The sequence below is a fragment of the Anabrus simplex genome, chromosome 1, assembly GCF_040414725.1.
Source record: "Anabrus simplex isolate iqAnaSimp1 chromosome 1, ASM4041472v1, whole genome shotgun sequence".
NCBI lineage: Eukaryota > Metazoa > Arthropoda > Insecta > Orthoptera > Tettigoniidae > Anabrus > Anabrus simplex.
This window is the reverse complement of record NC_090265.1, coordinates 683,843,821-683,868,505: the sequence shown is the minus strand read 5'-3', so window position 1 is coordinate 683,868,505 and position 24,685 is coordinate 683,843,821.

The following is a 24,685-nucleotide window of genomic DNA, read 5'->3' as shown; positions in this document are numbered from 1 at the left end:
AACCTATAGTTTGAGTCACGTAGCCGCGACGTTGTATTCCAGAGATGGTGGGTTCGAGCTCCACTGTCAGGAGCGTTGAAGATAGTTTTCCGTGGTTTCCCATGTTCACACCATGCAAGTGCTGGGGGCTGTACCGCAGTAATAAATCTACGGTCGCTTCAATTCCAGCCCTGTTCTATCTCATTGTCGGTTTAAAACCAATCTGTGCCGATGCGACCTAAAATAAATAGCATCGATATGTTTTATTTACTACTCAAGAAAGAGCACCTGAGCCGAGGCTCTTAACGGTGCAATACAAGGATAAAATATTGGCAGAGTTTACAAAATATCCACGCTGCAATAATACCTTATTTCTATGTACGATTTAGTCTGCCGGGCTGAGTGGCTCAGACGGTTGAGGCACTGGCCTTCTGACCCCAACTTGGCAGGTTCGATCCTGGCTCAGTCCGGTGGTATTTGAAGGTGCTCAAATATGTCAGCCTCGTGTCGGTAGATTTATTGGCACGTAAAAGAACTCCTGCGGGACAAAATTCTGGCACCTCGGCGTCTCCGAAAACCGTAAAAAGAGTAGTTAGTGGAACGTAAAGCAAATAACATTATTATTATTATTATTACGATTTAGTCTGAGAGAAGAGGAGACACTTACAAATTTATAATACACTGGCTGACCAAAAAGTTAAGTACCCAGAAGGAATGTTTGAAAGTGAATGAAAGTACATATGCTGAAAGACCATGTGCCTTTATTGAACGGGTTACAACATGGGATGAAGGAGACAAGACCGTTGGCAGTTACAGGTGGTAGGTTGCCAATCCCCCCCCCCCCCCTCCTGGCCGCAATGCATGCCCTTATGCGGTTTGGAATAGTGTCAAACAGCCTTTAGATCCTCTCCTAAGACAGGTTCGTCCGCAGCTGTCGCAGATGTCCCTCCAGATACCGCAGGGTGGTAAAGGGACAGAGTCCCCTTCCAATGTCATCCCACACGTGTTCAATGACGGAGAGGTCCGGGGATCTTGTTGACCACGGAAGGATCTCAACGTGGTCCAGGCAGTCCATAGACACACGTGCTGTGTGTGGACGTGCATTATCTTGTTGGAACTCTGTCCCAGGGTGCTGTGCCATAAGGGGTAGGACGTGCGGACGCACAATGTGTGTGACGCATCGCTGCACCGCCAATTCTGCCGAAGCACTATTAGAGGTGACCTGAACGCATATCCTATGGCTCCCCACACCATGATGCCAAGATTACGCCTGTGTGTCTTTCCACAATATGGGCAGGATCTGCTCTCTGCCCTCGACGCCGCCCAATCCGCAGACGATGGTCATCGGAGGTTATGGGGAAGCGGGACTGATCACTGAACATGATGCGACGCCAGTCGTCCTCTGTCCATGCCTCCCGGGCAAGGCTCCGCTCCAAACGCAGGCGTTGGTGTTCTGGTGTCAATGGCAACCGATGCATGGGGCGGTAGGACCGCAATTCGAAGGATGCGAGACAAAAACCAGTGTCGTCGAGACACTGTGCGGGCCGAAATGGGATAATATTGGACCACTCCTGGGTGCTTAACTTTTTTTGTTAGGCAGTTTATAAGACTACTGTAAATTGCTTAGTATGTTCATTTGCTGCTCATTTTCTTTTATCTATTAATTATCTTTTAATTACATTTTGAAATCTTTGCTGCCTGTTGTATGTGTTTAGGGATAGCATTACACACCTTCACAGAGTGGTGTCATAAGGAGTTACAACCATACTTACTAATTTTTACAAATTATGTATAGACTCTCTCAGCTCCTCGGGTGTTATATGAGTGTATGTCAGAATTTATGGTACCGTACAGATCATGTTTGTAGGAACCGGATTACCTTAATTTTATACACCATCATAGCTGAGACTGTCACGTAACACATGGAATTTCAGAAGTCTGCATTTCTTACACAAATAATCTGTGAGCGTTCACGGCGGTAAGTTATAAAGTATTTTAGTGTTTTTTGTAAAATGACAACTTCCTCAAAGCCTTATTGCAACATCCCCAAACATGAATCATGTAAATCAAGTGACTTTCAAGTGACTGTTTTAAAAACAGATTTTAAAAGCTTATGGTTGACTTTATATCTTAGTCTGTGAAGCACTCCAATTGCTGGAGTTTTTGCATATGGTTTTAACTTGCTCGTTCCAGTCAAGTATTTAATCTATTTTTAAACCTAGAAATTTAGTAAAATGCACTCTTGGTAAAGGATGATCAAAAATGTCAATGTAAGATCAAGATGTATTGTACATGAGAGACGAAGAGAGAAAGACAGAGTTAATTTTATTTATTAATTAATTTTTTTGCTAGCTGCTTTACGTCGCACCGACACAGATAGGTCTTATTGCGACGACGGGACAGGGAAGGGCTAGGAGTGGGAAGGAAGCGGCCGTGGCATTAATTAAGGTACAGACCCAGCATTTGCCTGGTGTGAAAATGGGAAACCACGGAAAACCATCTTCAGGGCTGCCGACAGTAGGATTTGAACCTACTATCTCCAGAATAATTAATTAATTAATTAATGACAAATATAAAGTTCACTTAACGTCCGTTATTTTGCTATATATATTTATTTTAAAAAGCGGCTGCCTGGCCAAGGCGGGTAAAGGCGTACTCGGTTCATCCGTAAGGAGATGGGTTCGATCACTCAGCTTACACTAAGAAATGAGTAGCAGGTTAATTTCTGGCGGCAAAGGCGAACGAACGTAGAGCTAACCACTCTACCCCATCAAGTGCCGAGGTTACGGACAGTGAAAGCCTTTACCTTCCACCCCCTCCCCGGGCCTTCATGCCCTGTGTCGGAAGACTTCGCTGTGTTATTTACTTTAAACGACAGAGAGTCAGAACTGTTTCCAATAGGAGTTCTATAACGTACCGCAAGTGAACTTCACGCATTTAGACACGCTGAAACGTCACCGACCTCAAGCAGGATTCAACCCGCAGCCTTTAGAACAGCTACGCACTGTGGTCGGATCAGTGCTCTATAGTACTGAAGCTAAGGAAGCTTTCTAGTTAATTATCTGAAGTGTGCGTTTATTGGTGCTCTTTAGATACGGTAATAATAATAATAATAATAATAATAATAATAATAATAATAATAATAATAATAATAATAATAATAATAATTTTAATTGGATATTCCTATCCTGGTGCATCCCTTGTAAGGCATACCCTCCAACGAGGGTGGACGGCATCTGCCCTGTGTAGAAAACTGCGTGCTATTGTAATGGAGGATAGTGTTGTGTGTGGCGTACGGTTGCAGGGATGTTGGAGACAACACAAATACCCAGTCCCCGAGCCAGGAGAATTAACCACTTCTGATTAAAAATCTTCGACCTGGTCGGGAATCGAATCCGCGGTCTTCTGAACCGGAGAGCACTACACCGTCCATTCAGCCAAGGAATCGGATTCTTGAGATGAAAGTTAAAGAAATTATTCAAACTTAGGTATGGATATATATATATATATATATATATATATATATATATATATATATATATATATATATATATATATATATATATATATATATATATATATATATACACGAGAGAGAGATAAAAAATTTGCTTTACGTCGCACCGACACAGATAGGCCTAGGAATGGGAAGGAATTTACCATGGCCTTAATTAAGCTAAAGCCCTAGCATGTTCCTGGTATGGAAATGGGAAACCACGGAAAACCATCTTCCCAGTGTAAGCTCGGAGCTGCGCGCCCCTAACCGTACGGCCGACTTGCTCGGTGAGATAGAGTGCAGCAGGTCATTCAGAATGGATTTTAACTCCGAATCTCTAAAGAATGCAGGTTCCCAATCTTATTTTAAAGCGTGGCTTAAGTACGCGTGTTCAGTTCAGTTAATTCTCCTACAATTTAATTTTATGCTTTCATCAGATCCTTGGGAGGTGCGGCTCCGGAACATTTGATACACGTTTGTATACTGCTATTACCACAATCTCCGAAACATATCTCAGGACGTTCTTTGATCTCATTTGAAAAATACCGATGCAGTAGTAACATTAAACTCGCCATGCCATGAGGAGATAGATGATGAAATTAGTTTCTTCGAGTAGCCTATTTTTTGTGATCTCGAGGAACACAATAGAAACGGGTCACGGCCCCTTAGATACAGAAGTAATCTAATTATTGGATCCCATTCATGTGGAAGGCCTTTAGCTGTTGTTTTGTTTGCTGCGAGTTACATTGTTTTGTCAACAATGCCTTGGTCTCCCCGGTCAAGAAGAGACAAAAAACTGAAGAGTGGCGAGCCCAACTGAGCTTCCAAGGTTGTTTGCCGCCGAGCGAGTCCTCTCGTCCGCTGGAGCTGCGGTTCCCAGACATTTTAGGAAAGTGCAACTCGCAGATAAGATGCAAGTACAAAATCTTACACTAACCAAGTTTTTGTCTTAAGAAAGTTTTCGAGATTTCGATATTGAATGAAAACAAATTCAACTTATCATAGTTTCATGCAGGTCTTGCGCAGAGTAGATGCACTATAATTAGGAGTAATTTATGTTATTTTCATTTGTACATTTAGTATTTAAGATTTTGTAGGATTTATGCATTTGTAATTTAGTTTTAATTAAGACAAATAGCAAATGTCTTTTGCAATATCAACTTGAAATTAAAGTGCATTTATAGAGAATTAACAGTTAAGTACAAATTCATAAAATAAAATAGTTAATTTATTTTAAACTTATGTAGTCTTATTAATAAACGGTGTATAACTTTTTTCTTTGGTTTTACTTACCAGACCGAACAGCCAGATATAAATACATTGGAATACAAAATATAAACAGCAAACATGCACTTATAGTTTTACTAATAAAAAAAAATCCTTATACAGTTGTTTAACACCTGTTTAGTTATACATTGAATAAACTCCTATAAGTGTTGCATGTTCCTTTTACTAATAAACTTGGTGTACGCACTGTATTACTATACTGCACGTATACACTCATTCCAAGCAGTAGGAATCTCTTCCTGCAGTTCACTGGAGTATTTCTTCACGTTCACCGCCTTTAAGATCGCTTCTGCTGGTTATCTAGGAGCAAAGCCTTTCAAGAAGCCGCATGGTAGCACGAATAGAATAGAATAGAATAGAATAGAATAGAATAGAAATGGAATGCTCAAATAAGAAAGAACAGAACAATAATAGAAATATGTCAGCGGTTTCCTATATACGGCATATACCGTCGGTGGGTCTGCCTTACAAAGGGCTTCACCAGGCGAGCCGAACATCTCCTCGGACACTCCCGGCACTAAACGTTATACGATAAATAAATAAAGTGGCACTGTTGCAGGAAATAATGTTTCTGTTGGGGTCATCAGCCACTCTGTTCTGTGTTATACTTTTCATTTCTACGTACCTACTGCATCCTCTGTCTACTCTAATCTGTTATATTGATACTTTGGTCTACCCCTACCGTTCTTACTGCCTACAATTCCCTAGAAAAAAAAAAAAACTGAACAAATTCTGGGTATCTTAACATGTGTACTATCATCCTCTCTTCTCGTCAAATGTAGCCAAAAGTGTTCACGTGCACTAGAAAGTAAGAATATAAAAGTACAAGACTTCATAAGTAATTTGCGTGCCATTAGTATTGCGAAAATTCTACCTCTATAATTTATTTCCATAAAAATCCACAGCATGTTTCCAATTATTCGACCGGGTCAGGAATAGAATGAATGAAGCCCCCATCTAGCGGAGATGATAGGAATTGTGCCGGCTGCACAATTCCTATCGCACGCCTGTTGTAGCCTACTCCTCCGGGGCAATGATTAATAAATGACAAATTACACTGGAGAGTGTTGCTAGAATGAAAGATGACAGGGAAAACCGGAATACCGGGAGAAAAACCTGCCCCACCTCCGTATTGTCCAGCACAAATCTCACGTTAAACTCGCCGGATTTTGAACCACGGAACCGAGCGGTGAGAGGCCGGTGCGCTGCCACCTGAGCCACGGAGGCGCTCATTTATTTCCCACAACTGTACAAATTGTGCCTTTAGCCTAAGGACTGGAAGTATTCTTAAAACTGGCTTGATAGGTGGGTGATATCGTTCCTGTACGGTTGCCATGATTCTAGACGGACATTTCCCCGCAGAATTAGAAAAAGAGGATATCAACTCAGTGGTGCAGAAATAAGAAAGTGAGCAGGAAATATCACTGAACATTCAATCACATTAAGGAATACAAAACAACAACTCAGTCTAACCTAGAGAAAGAACGTGATTTTAGTTTAACAGACCGTGAAAGCTTCACATCTAAGATATATATATTCATGTTTAGCTTCGTACATTAGTTATTGCCAGGTATCAGATGTTGATCCTTAATGCAAATCTATATATATAAAATAGCTTGTCCTGACTGACTGACTGATTCATCATCGCCGAGCCAAAACTACTGGACATAAAGAAATGAAATTTTGGGGATAAATTCACATTATGATGTAGGTGCTCGCTAAGAGAGGATTTTTGGATATTCCTTCGGTAAGGGGGTGAAAACGGGGGTGAAATTCTAAAATGAGTGTATCTATATCTCAAAACTTTAAACGTTTATAGATGTGAAAATTGGTATTTAGAATCTTCTTTAAAAATAAGGAAACACGTATTTTTTTGTTTTCAGAAAATCCCAATAGGAGGGTTGAAAAAGGGTGAAAATGGGGAAAAATGGGTTGAATACCTTTAATCAGGATACCGGTACTTATATATCAGAAACTGAAGATATTACAGACCTCAAAATTGGTACTTTTGATCTCTTTTAAAAATAAAGATACACGTATTTTTTTGTTTTTGGAAAATCCAATTAATGGGAGGGTGAAAAGGGGGTGAATTTTTAAAATGAGTGAATCAATATCTCGAAACTTTTAAAGTTTGCTGATGTAAAAATTGGTATTTAGAATCTTCATTAAAAATAAAGAAACACGTATTTTTTTGTTTTCGGAAAATCGCAATAGGAGGAGTGAAAAGGGGGTGAAAATGGGTTGAATGCCTTTAATGAGGCTACTTATATCTCAGAAACTGAAGATATTACAGACCTGAAAATTGGTGTTTGGGATCTTCGTTAAAAATAAAGAAGCACTTATTTTTTTGTTTCTGGAAAACCCAATTAAGGGGGAGGTGAAAGGGGGGTAATATTTTAAAATGAGTGTATCTATATCTCAAAACTTTTAAAGGTTATAGATGTAAAAATTGGTATTTAGAATCTTCATTAAAAATAAAGAAACACGCATTTTTTGTTTTCGGAAAATCGCAATAGGAGGAGTGAAAAGGGGTGAAAAATGGGTTGAATGCCTTTAATGAGGCTACTTATATTTCAGAACCTGAAGATATTACAGACCTGAAAGTTGGTGTTTGGGATCTCCTTTAAAAATAAAGAAACACGTACTCTTTTGTTTGCGGAAAATCCAATTAATGGGGGGGGGGGGTGAAAAGGGGATGATTTTTTAAAATTAGTGTATCTATATCTCAAAACTTTTAAAGTTTATAGATGTAAAAATTGGTATTTAGAATCTCCTTTAAAAATAAAGAAACACGTATTCTTTAGTTTTCGGAAAATCCCAATAGGAAGGGTGTAAAAGGGTGAAAAATGGGTTGAATGCCTTTAATGAGGCTACTTATATTTCAGAACCTGAAGATACTACAGACCTGAAAATTGGTATTTTGGATCTACTTTAAAAGTAAAGAAACACGTATTTTTTCGTTTTTGGAAAATCCAAATATTGGGGGGTGAAAAGGTGGAGTGAATTTTTTAAAATGAGTGCGTCTACATCTTAAAACTTTAAAATTTACAGATGTAAAAACTGGTAGTTAGAATCTCCTCTAAAAATAAAGGAACACGTATTTTTTGTTTCCTGTAAATCCTAATAGGACGGGTGTAAAAGGGGTGAAAAATGGGTTGAATGCCTTTAATGGGGATACATATATCTCAGAAACGAAAGATATTACAGAACTGAAAATTTGTATATGGGATCTCCTTGAAAAATAAAGAAACACGTAATTCTTAGTTTTTGGGAAATCCAATTAATGGCGGTTAAACAGGAGTGACAAATTGGGGTGAATTTTTTGAAAGACTATATCTACAGAATATCCTGGAAACGTAAAATATTACAGACGTAAAAAGTGGGTGTTTGGAATCTCCTGTAAATGTAAAGAAACAGAGGTGATTTGTTTTTGGAAACTCCACTTAAGGGGAACTCAAAAGGGGTGAAATTTTAAAATGTGAATTTTTACAGTATATCTAAAAAAACTTAACATGTTACAGAAGTGAAGGTATTTTTTATCTCTATTAAACATAAAGAAACGTGTGTTTTTAGTTTTCGGAAATACCACTTGGGTGGAGGGGGGTGGTAAAAGTGACTGAAAATGGTGTTGAATTCTTTTAATTAGGCTACTGATATCACAAAAATGAAGACGTTACAGACGTGAAATTTGATATTTGCAATCTGCTTTAAAAGTAAAGAAACACGTATTCTCGGAAAATCCAATGAAGGGTGGGGGAAGAACTGAAAAATTAATTGGCTTAATTGTATGAGAATACATACATCTAATAAAAACTAAAGATGTTACAGACGTGAACATTCGTATTTGGATCTCCTTTAAAAACAAAGAAAAGCGCGTTTTTGGTGGGGAAACCATCTTGGAGGGCGGGAGTGTAAAGGAGTTGAATTCCTTTCATGAGGACACATAAATCAAAAACTGAAGAAGTTAGAGTCGTGATCATTGGTATTTAAGAAGATCCTTTACTATTAAAGAAACAAGTATTTTTTGCGGGAAAATTCACTTGGGGGGGGGGGGGGAGTATTGTGATATGAAGTGCAGAAAGTAAATTATTTTTATTGGGATACTTATATCTCAAAACTGAAGGTAATAGACGTGAACATTGGTGTTTGGAATCTCCCTTAAACATAAAGAAACAAGCATTCTTTTAATTTTGGGGGTGGGGGTGGCGGTAAATAAACTTAACGGCGGTGGGGTGTAGAAGTAGGTGAAACCAATTGATTTTAGATGTTATTAATGTACTTATAAGGATCCTCCATTGCTCAGGCGGCAGCGCGCCGGCCTCTCATAGCTGGGGTGGTTCAAATCCCGGTCACTCCATGTGACATTTGTGCTGGACAAAACGGTGGCGGGACAGGTTTTTCTCCGGATACTCCGGTTTTCCCTGTCATCAGCCATTCCAGCAACACATACTACTACTACTACTACTACTACTACTACTACTACTACTACTACTACTACTACTACTACTACTACTACTACTACTACTACTACTACTACTACTACTACTACTACTACTACTACTACTACTACTACTACTACTACTACTACTACTACTACTACTACTACTACTACTACTACTACTACTACTACTACTACTACTACTACTACTACTACTACTACTACTACTACTACTACTACTACTACTACTACTACTACTACTACTACTACTACTACTACTACTACTACTACTACTACTACTACTACTACTACTACTACTACTACTACTACTACTACTACTACTACTACTACTACTACTACTACTACTACTACTACTACTACTACTACTACTACTACTACTACTACTACTACTACTACTACTACTACTACTACTACTACTACTACTACTACTACTACTACTACTACTACTACTACTACTACTACTACTACTACTACTACTACTACTACTACTACTACTACTACTACTACTACTACTACTACTACTACTACTACTACTACTACTACTACTACTACTACTACTACTACTACTACTACTACTACTACTAATAATAATAATAATAATAATAATAATAATAATAATATTCCGGACCGTCGTCAAATGTGCGGACCGCGCTGGAAATGGCTCCTGGACGGGTAATGACTAAGAATGTAGTCCGGCCGCGGGTTCAGTGCCGCCAAGGCACCCAATATGACACCACGCCGGATCTCCTGAAGGATTTTATCGATATTAAAAATGATTATAGGAAAAGATGGCAAAGATTTACGGACCCATCTGACCGGGAGGAATACCTGAGCCTAGCCCGGGAAGTACGAAATCGATTGCTGGAAAGGAAGATTGAAAAATGGGAGGAAACGTGCCGTAAAATAATAGAAAACCAGTTAGATCGGGAATTTTGGTGGATTCTCGCAGAAAACGAGTCAGATCGCGAATTTCGTCGCATTATATATCTAAAACAATAAGCATTCAATTATAAATTTCAGTATAATACCGTAGCGAAGCACGGGTATCTTGCTAGTCATATATACAGGAAGACGGCACCTTTCTCAAAATGTGTTTGGTTCCTTTGATTGTATTAAAGAATTCACAGGATGTCAGTAGTGCAACTGACTGTATATATATATGTATATAAAATAAGAGTTTTGTCTGTACATTGCTCAGAATTTGGAAAGAATGGTATTTCTGTATCGCCCATGTCCATAGTAACAAGGAAATACAATTTTTACTTTTCCGTAATTTCTGTCTGTCTGTCTGTCTGTCTGTCTGTCTGTCTGTCTGTATGTATGTATGTATGTATGTATGTATGTATGTATGTATGTATGTATGTATGTACACGCATCACGAGAAAACGGCTGAAGAGAATTTAATGAAAATTGGTATGTGAAGTCGAGAGATGAACCACTACAATCTAGGCTATAAATAATTTTACTCACGCTGAGTGAAATGGTAGTTTAGAGGAAGGCCTGAAATTTAATTATCAAATATTTATATTATTAGTGGTCCTATCGATAAATAATACATAACTAAAGTTATATAGAATTAAATTTACGATCATTTATTTCATACATTGTTACCGTACCGGCTTTGATAACACAGATATTCATGAATTTGTATTTTCGTTGCCAAGTCCATATCGATGCCGAGCCACGAGAAAATGGGTAAACAGAATTTAATGAAAGTCGGTGTATAGAGTCGGGGAATAATATACTACAGTCTAATTTATAAACAATTTTATTTAACCTGGATGAAATTGTAGTTTAGGGGAAGGCGCCTAAAATTTAATTTTTAAATACCTATGTTATTGGTCCTATCAAAAAGTACTACACAACAAAAGTTATAGAGAATACAATTTCCGACCATTTATGTTTTATTCAGTTTTACCGTACCGACTATGATAAGAGTGGTATTTCAGAGTCGGAAGGAAATGAAATGTGAAGGCCTACACTACTGAAAGCGTATTACATTGATCAACAATAACATTACATTGACCATTGTTTGTTGTGATGTTCTTTGTCTTTTATGCTGCCGCTCAACTCAGATAGATTGGATTACTGCTGCGTACCGAGTATAACAGCCTGACTGAATATTGGTGGGTAATAGCTGGGGACTTGGAAAACATTCTTCTTTAGCATGCCATTCCTCTGGATCCTACATTTTCTGATACCGTACTGCTGGTACGTAACAGACTGGTTCATCATAATATTCTAGCTATTCGATCCCTACTCTGACGCGCAGGTTTGAATGAGCAGTGTGCATACTTAAGGCAGAGACTCACTTAGTAGTAGTAGTATGACCTGGTCTAGAATTACAATTTAGGCCTATTCCAAATTATAGCACCACAATTCACTAACTCTAAATTTAACCCTGAAAATAGCCGTTTCTTGAGAAAAGCTTCTTCCTCTTCACTTTTATTAAATTCTACATTCATTTTGTTTGAAATTAGCAGTGAAGAGGGCTTTTCTCCTCTGGCTTGGAGGAAAAGTTTACCTCCAAGTTAGATAGAATTTTCCGCCGCCTGTGTAGTGAACTGAAAATTTCCGACTCATCGGGTACTGCTAGGAAAAAGATTAGTAAACGGGTATAGCTTTTGCCCTGGGAGTCTCCACTATTCGACACTCCCACCCGGCCGAAATAAGACGAAGTGTGTTCACGGATCACGGCTGTCTGCGGCTTGGTCATTCCAGCTCTGAAACTTTGGACTGTTAGATCGGCAGCGTAGTACTGTTCGTTAAAAGTAAGAAAATGTGCGGTTTTTCATTTGATCGAGTATTTTGTAAGATAACATAGCTTTTAATCACGCCATTCCTACTGACGTCATTGTAATAACCTATGTTCATTTCAGTTGGGAAAACTACTAAGACGGTCTTTCTGAGGATGTAAAAAGGCAGGTGGAGAGTGAGTGTCTGCCATTATAATGAATACTCCCCAACCTGATTGTGACTGATGGTAGTAAAGGAGGCCTACCATTACAATGAAAATTCCCTAACCCAGTCTTCATATGAGAAAATACATTTGGTGACTTCCCCGTCGCGTTTCTAGGGAAACGTTAAGTGCTATACAATTTAGTACAATTTTGCTCACAATGTGTACACTATCTAACCTATAATTCTGTATACAGTGTAGAATTCCGTAGCGAAGCACGGGTACATCAGCTAGTATATGTATATAAATTTGGGTGGGATTCGAACCTCTTAATCGTCGAACACTGTTCACTTTCATATCTTCAACCACGACCCTGGCAAGTGAGCTAGTTAGGAGAGGAGTGGGTTCGAACCCCACCATCGGCTGTCCTGAGAATGTATTTTTGTGGTTTTTCATTTTCACTTCTAGGCAAATGCCGGGAGGGTTTCTATTTCTAACCCAATTTAATTCACAATTATTCGTTTCATCTACATTAACTCCTCAAGAGAGGTTGGTGACGGGGAAGGACATCCGACCGTAAAATATGCAATACAATTCCATCTCACCTCATGCCCGACCCCGTATCTGAAAACGGGATTAAGGGTTATACAGGGTGTCAGTAGTGAGTTTAATTTGCAACAACTTCTTAGTTATACTTACTATTGCTTTACGTCGCTCCGACAAGGACGGGTCTTATGGCAACGATACGGAAGGGGTGGGAGTGGGAAGGAAACGTTCGTGGCCTTAATTAAGGTACATCCATTTTCCTGATGTGAAAATGTGAATCCTCGGAAAAACCATCTTCAGGGCTGCCGACAGCCACTATCTCCTGAATGCAAGCTTACAGCTGCGCGCCCTTAATCGCACGTTAAACTCGCTTGGTGATTTATTTACTCAAAGTTAGTTTCGGCAGACTGAAGAATCTAACAGTTATAAATTAACTGAGGCGAATTGAAGAGAAATGGCTTCAGATATCACAAAAAAAAGAAAAGGAAAAAGGAACGTTTTCCTTTTGCGAAAACCTAATGCTCATGAATATGTCTTTCAATAAGTTAAACTCAATGTAATATTAAGAAGAACTGCAACTCTACGTCAAAGGACCTTAACTTGCAGCCGCAGCATCTTTGAAGACCGTGGCCTACGGTACCGGTAACGATTAATGTAAAGTCATTTCCGTCACACATTTTATCGCGTTACGTAACACAAATTTTCGAACGACCTCCAGCCATAATTCATATTCATGTCAAAACCTGTTCACTTCTGTAAACTGCTCTTCAGCGTCATGCAAAGAATAGTATGAGGTTGCTAAACATGACACAAATCTGTTAACAGCTGCTCAGATAAATGAGAAATACATTATGCTAAATCATCAATTGTGCATCCGGATCTGCATTTGATGACATGTAGGGCAATGGCGGCTGGTGGTTCGAAACTGTGGTGATGGACCTACTTTATACTTAATAAATTTTGTACCGATTCCTGAAGACTTACATACGGAGGTCCGGTAATTCGAAAACAATTTAGTAAGAAAATTAGTACCTACAAGCTTACCGTACCTACCCATACACAGAAAGTGCATCCATCTTTCAAACCGGGAAAAGATCATGCGTATTAACTCTAAACAGCAAAGTGTTAGGAATCATTTTTGTTCAACAGTAAAAATAAAATAAAATAAAATAAAATAAAATAAAATAAAATAAAATAAAATAAAATAAAATAAAATAAAATAAAATAAAAATTAAATTCAACTTTCTTTCTCTGTCAGTCAGGAGGCAACAGGACGAGTGCTGCTATCTCTTGACGCCTTATGAAAATGAAGACTTTCAGAATGACAACGCTTTAGTGCTTTAATAACGAAGAAAATATTACTGCGTCATGTGTGTGCATGTTCTTTATGCCAAATTTTCGACGATGTTAACACCACTTCGAATAAAAGCCTATTGCAACAGTAACTTTCCCGATTTTCTTTTAGTTTCTCTTTCAAGTATGTTGGGGCCCATGTCAGATAGTTTGAAAAAACTTTCTCAGTAGAAAACAAGCACAAGCCGCAATCCTCAACGAAGTACCTTCCATAGTACACCTGCTACAAATTTGAAGTGTCCTAGCGGCACCTAGACTCCTACAGACAGCCGATAGGCGTACAGTACAAAACAAGATACCAGCTACAGACAGTCATGAATGGAGTCGGTAAAATAGTATAGTATGTCAAGAGTATTGCAAATTCAGGATAACTGGGGGTTTATACTGTCCTGCAACCCCTTTTGAGAAGCCGACCCTGCCTTAGAGCCGCCGTCATTCCTTAGTAACTCCCACAACATGCTCATTTTAAGCATACGTATGAATAGCGGGTGTTTACAGGATATTTTTTTACTGCAATCTGTAAGTGGACTGTTGATGAGTTCTTGGCCGCCAAGATCAACTAATCGGACGCCATTCGATTTCTGTATATGGGGCTACGTTAAAGACAAAGTGATTCTTCCAACTCTTCTTGCAAATCTAAATGAACTGCCAGTTAGGATATGAGAAGCAGTAGCAACCTTTGACCCTGATACGATATGATTCGCAGAATTATAGAGGGAGTCATTTACAGATTAGATATATACCGTGTTACAAAAGGAAGCCATATCGAGCATTTGTAAAACTTGTACACTAAACTTGAAGTTGTACTGAATGTGTTGCTGCATTATTCAATCAAATTCGATGTATACTTCCGTCTTAATTCTAGTTTCTTTTTGTATAACAAATTCAGGGAAACCTTGTGTATAACAAAGTACATTATCATCCAAATCTGGTCGTTGGCGACCTAGTCATAGCCTCGGCTAAGCCAGTGGCCAGCGATGAGGCAACCTGAGCTCAAGTTAGGGTGGACAGTCCCTTTCTGCTCCTCCTCTAACCAACAGAATGTGCGATACCTATCCAATTGTCGACCATGCTCGATGTTGCTTAACTTCGAAGATCTTACAGGATCCGGTGTTTTAATATTGCCACGCCGTTGTCATTCTGTATGTACGGGGTGATCAAAATTAAACTCGCTCGGAAAATACAATAGGACTGACGAGGGACTGACCCTTGTTAATGAACATCACAGAAGATGCAGAAAATGGTCAGCGTTGACATCGATGCAGCGCAGTGCACGATTAATCAAACTGTGAGACATACTTAGCAATAGCTGTAGGATAATTGGAGTACACCTGTTGCTCCGTCGTGTTGAAAATATCCATACAGTCGTTCATCATCTGTGAGTTGATCCAGATATGGATTAAAACAGTGTTTAGATATACGACAGTTTTGTGAAAGAATCGTGGTACGATGCGGACAGCAGACATTGCTCACCACCCACTAATCTTGAGATTATGCAACGGCTTTTCGACGTACTGATAAGGATTTTCTAAGGGTTAATGGCGCGTGTTCTGTGAGTACACTTACCCTGTCAGGCTGAACCAGGCTTCATCTGAAGAAATGAAAGTCTAAGGATCCGAAAAGTCCTGACTCCATTCAGAAACCAGCAGAACTCATCACGCGAAGGTTCGCTTGGACGCTTTAACGCATGCGCAACAATAAGTTTATAAAGATAATGTTTGATAATTTTTCAACACGACGCTCGCACAGATAAATGGCGGCGAGATTTCGTCGAATTTCGTTCCAAGATTTCCTTCACTCGTGCAATGCTCTCTAGTGTTCGAACTCGCTGACATATGACATGTGACAGCAACCGATTGGTGCATCGAAATAACGGTTTCCAGCATTTTCTGTGACGGGCAGTTCTTTAACAAGGGTCAATTCGGCGTCAGTCTTATAAATATTTTCCGAGCCAGCTTTACTTTGCCCACCCGATGCAATATGTAAAACGAAATACGTTACAGGTCGTGCCTACTAGTTCTTTCACACAAAATATCCTTATTAACTTCTTGTTAATTTTGCTTTGATAGCACACATTATTTTCTTGGAATCGGATGGTAATTACGCTGTGCGGCCCTTTTTTTATATTGTCGGAGGAACAACAAAGGTACTGCCACACTGTAGGCGGACGCAGGTCGCACAGTAGACAAGATGATTAATGACTTGTGCACTCACTCTTTGTCATTAGGAATGACAGGCTTAGAGTGAGGTAGTAGGTCACAAATGCAGAGTTCACACAAACATATTTTACTTACTTGACTTAGTTCCTACACTGGAGCAAAGACCGGAAGTTGATTTTCTCCACCATGTCCGCTTCTTGACCAAGTGTTTCACCTCTCTCCAAGATTTTCCCATGGACTCGGCGTCTTTAGGGACGGTCCTTTTGTTTATCACACAGGTTTTTGACTGCCTTGTCAGTTCCAGTCAAAGGCTTCTGTTTCGACAACTACCTCAGCTTTCCAAAGAGGTACCCAATACAATGCGATGTAATGTTGGGATGGCGAACGTATCCCCAGGCGGCAGCTTTGGTCGATTTCATTCCTCCGGACACAAGGAGCGAGTGCCGTTTAAAAACAAGTGAGTGTTATCATGAGCATGGTTGTCATATTTAGCGTCGATTATTTAAACACGTTAGCATTCAATTTGTTCTTCAGACAAAACGTAAATATATAATCATGATCATGAACTACAGCACAAACCAATATCGCAGAATAATTTGTTTCTGCTCGCAGATGTTAGAAGGAAGAGAGAGAGAGAGAGAGAGAGAGAGAGAGAGAGCGAGAGAGAGAGAGAGAGAGAGAGAGGGAGAGGGAGAGAGTGAGACCGGGGGGGGGGCGGAAGGAATTGGCAAATCAATTTGACAAAGTAGACGTAACATGTTACTCTTATGCTTCTAATATCAGTGTGTCGCTTTTAGTACAGAAATTGAAAGTAAAATCACGAACTAGGGACTGGAATAATAAAAATAAAAACGACATGAAATTGCGCATAAAACCGGACTACAAATCTCTTATGAGAAAACCCAGTATATGGAAAGACAGCCAGAAGATAAATCCCATTTAATCACTCAACACGGTAAAATCGCACAAGTAAGTCATTTTAAATATCTTGGTGAACTTATACAGTCCTCAGTACTAAACCGGATCGCCAATGAACTAAGAATCACCAAGCTACAGAAGGCCTACAAGCTAACGTGGTCTCACTACAACAAGAAAAGCATTTCTATAGATGAAAAGTTACGGCAATATAAAACAGTAATTCTTCCAGAAGCAATCTATGCAGCCGAAACAATGGTGATCGACGGTCATTCTAAAGTTAAGAACATAGGAAAACAGGAACGAAACATCCTTCGGAAGATTTATGGGGCAGTCAAGACAAATTATATCTGGATGAAGAGACCGCAGAACGACCTCTATGAAAAGATAAACACCGTATCGGATGAAATCAGAAAACGACGAGCAAAGTTTCACACACACACATTTACAGAATGGACAACTCCAGAACGGCAAAGAAACTACTCAGCATCGTAACAAGGAGTAAATGCGGTACGGAATGGTTAAAATAGATTCAGAGGGACCTACAACAGATCAACATAGCACATCCAGAGGACCACACCGACTGCCGAAATAAAATCACAAATGTAAAATTTGAGTCAAGGATATCACGACAACTTGGGAAAAAGTGGACAGAAGCGCGGAAGAGGAGGCATTCAGAGAGGATGACGAGATTTTGGGAAGAAAAGAGGAAAAACGCCCGAAGATAACATTATGTTTTCAAGGTCAATCGTTCTCCTTAAGGGGAACAATCGTGTAAATAAATAAATAAATAAACAATAATAATAATAAAAAACACTGACTGACACAAAATCCAAAGTAAAGTTCCTAGGATGTCTATCAGATTCCTTCGAGGTCAAAATAGGTGTCAGACAAGGTGATGGGGTCTCTCCGATGCTTTTCAACTGCGTGCTTGAAAGGATCATTAAGACCTGGCGAACAAAATTATTATAAGCTGATTATAATCCTCTGAGAATGGGAACAAAATCTAAGGGGATCGTGATCGACTTCTAGCGTTTGCTGATGACATCACTATTCTGTCAAACGATGTAGAAAATGCTAGGATGCAAATCGACCTTCTAAAATAAATCGCAGAACAAACTGGCTTGCAGATATCTTTTGAAAAAAACCGAAGTAATGACTAGCATCAAAGATGCCCCAGCAAAACTCCAGACAAAATACGAGAAGATCAACCGAGTAGAAAAATTTAAGTATCTGGGTGAGGTCATAATGAAAAATGGACTGGACAAAGAAGCACTTAAGGAACGAGTACACGAACTTGAAATAGCCTATCAAACGTCGAGCTCAATCTACAACAAAAAATGCCTGTCCCAAAATATTAAACTACATCATTATGAAACTGTTCTGATGCCAGTAGTTATTTATGCAGCCGAAATCTGTTCCCTAAATGCTAATAAAGGACTCCTCGAGGAAATGGAGAAAAAAGAGCGCAAAATCATCAGAAGTATCATGGGATCTAATTACAAGAATGGCACCCATTATACAAAAACCAACAAAAAAGTGTACAGGAAAATAGAGAAAATTACAGAAACAATCCGTAAGAGACGGGCACGACATTACGGTCATCTCAAACGAATTGACGGAGACAGGCTGACTAAACAGATCTTTCACTTTTTTGACTCCAGAACCAAAACCACAATGCTCTGGTTTATGAACACCAAAGAAGAAATCATAATGCGGCATATAAAACCCGAAGACGCCTTCAATAGAGATCTCTTCCGCAAAAAGATACTGACGAATGGGCTAAACCGAGACAAGCAACCGGAAAGAAGACAAGGTACCACCTGGACAGAGGAAAGTGGAGGGTGAAAGAGGAGAGAGGAGGGTGAAAGTTCCTTTTGGGGATCATTGTAAGTATCTAGGTGTTAATATAAGGAAAGATCTTCATTGGGGTAATCACATAAATATGACTGTAAATAAAGGGTACAGATCTCTGCACATGGTTATGAGGGTGTTTAGGGGTTGTAGTAAGCATGTAAAGGAGAGGGCATATAAGTCTCTGGTAAGACCCCAACTAGAGTATGGTTCCAGTGTATGGGACCCTCACCAGGATTGCCTGATTCAAGAACTGGAAAAAATCCAAAGAAAAGCAGCTCGATTTGTTCTGGGTGATTTCCGACAAAAGAGTAGTGATACAAAACTGATGCAATGTTTGGGTTGGGAAGAACTGAGAGAAAGAAGAAGAGCTGCTCGACTAAGTGGTATGTTTCGAGCTGTCAGCGGAGAGATGGCGTGGGATGACATTAGTAGACGAATAAGTTTTAATGGCATTTATAAAAGTAGGAAAGATCACAATATGAAGATAAAGTTGGAATTAAAGAGGACAAACTGGGGCAAATATTCATTTATAGGAAGGAGAGTTAGGGATTAGAATAACTTACCAAGGGAGACGTTCAATAAATTTCCAATTTCTTTGAAATCATTTAGGAAAAGGCTAGGAAAGCAACAGATAGGGAATCTGCCAACTGGGCGACTGCCCTAAATGCAGATCAGTATTGATTGATTGATTGATTGATTGATTGATTGATTGATTGATTGATTGATTGATTGATATTGAACGCAAGCTGGCCCACTCACAGAGAACGAGGTAATTCTAGGCTCAAAAGAAAGCGAAGCAAATTGCCAAATGTAACAAGACTTAACCTGGTCCTAGATGGCCCCAACGAATAGCCAACAAACTTGGCTATTTAAAAAAATAAAATGCTGTGTTTACCTTACCTCTATTCGTTGACCTAGTCATTGTCTGCCAGGTGAATCACAAAGCTATCTTTGTTGCTATTCGTGTCACGTTTCATACTGCTCTTCTGCCTTAATGGTGTAATAAGAGGTGCATTAGTAACAGAGCTGTGAGGATTTCTGTTGGGGAATGAGAACTTCAGCTTTAAAGCGCACAACCGCCTTAAACCAACCCCTGCTGGGAAGCGAGGGTCCAGGCGATCAAACGTGTGCAGTTTTCTTTGATGCCGGCTGAGAATCGATTGCCCGTCCCAACTATACGAGCATCAATATGCTCGCTAATGGTCCGTTGCTCACTTTCCAGAAATAGTTCTGGCCGTTGTGTATTCGTTATCGAGCCGATTTATGAAGGTTTGAAACCGATGTTCAAACCATGGTCCTATGGAGTGCGCGCCTCTGAGATAAAATTCCTTCGGGAAAAAGTAAGATTAGGACAGAGTGCGGAAAGGAGCAACCCGAAAAGAATCAAAGATTGAATTGGCAGTGTACATCATCCAAAATCAACATCAGATGGAGTAGATACATTACAAGTGTGATTGAAGAATGGAAGTCGAAACAGGCATTTGAGTGCAAGCCTGAAGGTACTCGAAGAAGAGGACGTCCTAGGAAGGAGGTGATTCAGTACCTTGGAAAAAATGTCAGAGAAAAAGGGAAGAACTGCAGCAAGCTATGCAGCTCACTGGGGACTGAATGTGTCCGACAGACCTTATGCCAAAAGGCAGAATGAATAGGAGAAGAAATCGGTTTTTGTCGCTTTGAAAGTATCGCAGCCCGAAATGAGCACATGGAACGCTTCAGTACCTAAGATCCCCAGTCTTGTTTTACGAGATAAGATTTGTATTTTTTTTTTTTTCAGAATGGGTACGGCTATAGGAAGGCTGCATTCGCCTTGACTATCTGACGCTTCACATCTACATCCACTCACCCAACAGAAGAAATGAAATGATACTACGGGGTGAAGAACGGAGACAACCAGTTAAATTTCGCAACCATTTACCATAAGCTTTGTCACATTTTTTTTGGAAGTGGAATCGTTTAAGAACACCATGTAATGTTAATTACGTAGCTCGCACAAGTTGTCCACATTCTACAACTGCATCCGATGCCCTCTGTCTCCGATGTTGATCCTGGAGAATCGCAATGGAATGCTTTAGAACGGTACTTATTCAGTGACCAGAACAGGCCAGCCTTCTGTAATCGGAGAATCATAATTTAATATTCGCCCCTTCGTCTGAGAAAAAGGTTATATTTTCTAGTTTACGTTCATTCTTATGAATATTAAGAAATCTTCCCCTCTAATACATAACCCAGTTTTATCTCTGTATTCTGGAAATATAGCCGTAAAAAGCACATTTTTTGAAGAGCCCAACTGACATCTACGTGGTGGAACGTAACTATCAGATAAACATACCGTCTGTATTTGTCAGTCCACATTTCTGTTGTAAGATAGCTTTGTATCTTAAGAATAGCCTCCTTCAGTCGAGATGAAAACTCGTCCTATACTTGGCCAACAAAGTTGTGGATTTGACGCGAGCCTGAAGTTGTTGATGGCAGTATGCCCTCAGCAGTTATAATTCCGTACATGGCTCCCAGTTTGAGTAGCTCTTTTAGCTGGTAAATGAAGCCTTTCCTCTCAACAATTTCAGAACGCTTTAAAACGAGGGTACTGAAAAGGAAACATGCTTTCAAATTCTTTTTTCCTTTCAAATTAGGCCTGACTTTACCACAACTGTGCGTTCTGAGATAGATAGATAGATAGATAGATAGATAGATAGATAGATAGATAGATAGATAGATATTGTTTATTTAAACTGCCAAAGACAATATAAATTAACACAATAGAAATTAACATTTCATTTCCTAAGTACAATAATATAATACCTGCAAAAAAGTGAACGTACAACGAATTGCAATAATAATAATAATAATAATAATAATAATAATAATATAGACAAACCTACTAATATTTACAATTAATTTGTCCTATTCCAGAAATATATCACACTAACGAATGTTACAGTTTTCGTCTTTTTATTGTCGGCGAAAAACATTACAAAACGGGGATCGGGATAAGGTTAACTATGCAGGGAGTACTCTCTAACACAATTGATGAATGATATAAGAAGAAGAAAAATAAAAATTAAAAGAAGAAAGGCCAGGATGAGAAGGAAAAGAAGAAGAGGAAGAAAAAGAAATCTGTCGCACTACGAGCTCGTTTCATAGAGATATTTCGAGCACATACTTTTAAATCTTCTGTGGTTTGACATCCCTCCGACCTCCTGTGGAACAAAGTGGAACAAATTCTTTTCGCTGGTGTGGCAAAATATTGCGGACATTGAACATAACCAACGCACTTCAATGCCAGAGAACCCATATATGAGAAAATTGTACCTAAACTGGACTCTACTTATTTGTAATTGCAATGCCTTGTCGCTGTAGCGACATCTGACGATCTTCTGCTAGACTCTTCATGTTGCTCTATGAACCATATGCCAGTTCTCCGACGTAGTTTCTGCTGTATGGCATCCTTGGCCGTTCCCTGGGTCTCTTTCCCAGTACTTTGCTTTAGATAGTTGTTTGGAGAAGTGAGTCATGTCACAGTACGTGTTCAAGGACATTTGTTTTCTTCTTCTTTATCGTATTTAATAAACATAGATCCACCTTTACGTTTCTGAAAACAAGATCATTTGCTTCTTAATCCAAATTTTGTAGGTTTATTTTATCCATTCTAAGAACATTATTGCACCTTCAAATCTAAGCTTCTTGAAATACAAGAAGTTACCACTTGCGGCGGAAGGGCTTGAAATATTGTCACTACTGATTCTAATTTAGGTAAGTCTTTGAATCTTTCACTGAATTTGTTTTAGAGAGTTACAAGGTGAGCAATGAACTGTAAATGTAAATCACAATTTTCATATTTGGGAAATAAGAGAGGGACATTCCAGCATGCTGAACTTGCCAGAACTCAAGTTTAAATTTAAAAGCATTCACTACATTCATGCCTGGCTCCATGGCTAAATAGATAGCGTGCTGGCCTTTGGCTACAGGAGTCCCGGCTTCGATTCCCGGCAGTGTTGGGAATTTTAACCGTAATTGGTTAACTCCGATGGCATTGGGGCTGGGTGTATATGTCGTCTTCATCGTCATTTCAACCTCATCACGATGCGCAAGTCGCCTACGGTAGTCAAATCAAGAGACCTACACCTGGCGAGCCGGATATGTCCCCGGACATTCCCGACACTAAACGCCATACTCCATTTCATTTACTACATTGATCACTGATCATTTTTACAGTCCTCGGTGGCGCAGTTAGTAAGTCGTTGACCTTCTGCTTCCATAGTAGTAGGTTAGCTTTCGGTTATAGTCGGTGGTTTCCGACATGTTAAACCATTCCTGCGAGAGAAAATTCTTTTAAATCTATAGTAAATGAAAGGTCGTTAAACAGATATTATTAAATGAATACTATGATAGGTAGTTTAAGTTTTCTGAATTGAAAGTACAATTCGCAAAAATATAGCGCCTTATTTCCAGCTGAACATCTAAACAAATGAGAGTGAACAGGTGTCAAAATTCCTACACCATTACGTGCATCAGAAGGAAGCTCTACTGGGAAGAGTTAACCAATTCAAATATTTGAATTCCATTCGTAAGGAATGGAAAGTAATCTTGACTGCTGGCATGACAAATTGAATTCGCTTAGCTGCGTCCACATTTGGAGGTCTGACATGGCGCCCGTGGGATTAGAAATAAATCAGTGTGGAAACGAAAGAGAAAATGTAGCGAGCTACAATGTTGTAAGTTTCTCTCTTCTAACAAGGACACTGCCATACTGAGACTAAAAAAAGAGAAGTCTTTCAAATTCTGTGCTTCATTATTTCCTTTGAGGAAATTATCTGCCTCTGAGTAAGAAGACGAAAGGGGACGAGTTGAATAGCTGATTTCATAAACAGCATTTGACAAGGGAGAGACAGCTTTTAAGAAAAACGCAAAAACATTGTAATTACAGACATTGATATTGAACTGCAACAACGTAGTAAACAATCTCTATTCGGGAGATAGTGGGTTCGAACCCCACTATCGGCAGCCCTGAAAATGTTTTTCGTGGTTTCCCAAATGCTGTACGTTAATTAAAGCCTCGGCTTCTTCCTGCCCACTTCTAGACCTTCCTTGTCCTATCGTCGCCGTAAGACGTACATGTGTCGATGCGACGTGAATAAATAAATAAATAAATAAATAAATAAATAAATAAATAAATAAATAAATAAATAAATAAATAAATAGATAAATACAAATACACCGTCTCAGCATGTATATATTCTTGGGTGCAATTACAGGGAACTTGCTTAAAGGGAAGTACATTTCTGGAAAACAATGCAATTATTTAATACAGAAATCATTCAGTTAGTGATTTGTCTTTAGTATTAGCGTAATATGAGACGACATAGCCCTGATAACTGAAAATGAAAAAGGAACTAAATCACATGAACGATTTGCTAAAAGAGAGGTATTGCATGAGAACGGAAAATCCACATTTCTAGTCTTTCAGGAAAGCAACTCAGTGTTGAAAACATCCTAGGGATATGAGCTACGAATTGTAGGTGAATAAAATCAAATTAAGTATGAGAATGTATTCTTTATTTATACCTAAAAGATACAATCCTTTTCTTAATCATCGTTATCCGGTCGGTTAGATTAGATGTTTGGGTCTATCCACTCACCAAGATATTTAAATTTATCTGTCCGTTTGATTGCTTCCTGGTTTACTTATAGCTCTCTTGGAGCTGGCTTGATGTTTGTTATGAATTGCGTTTTCTCCA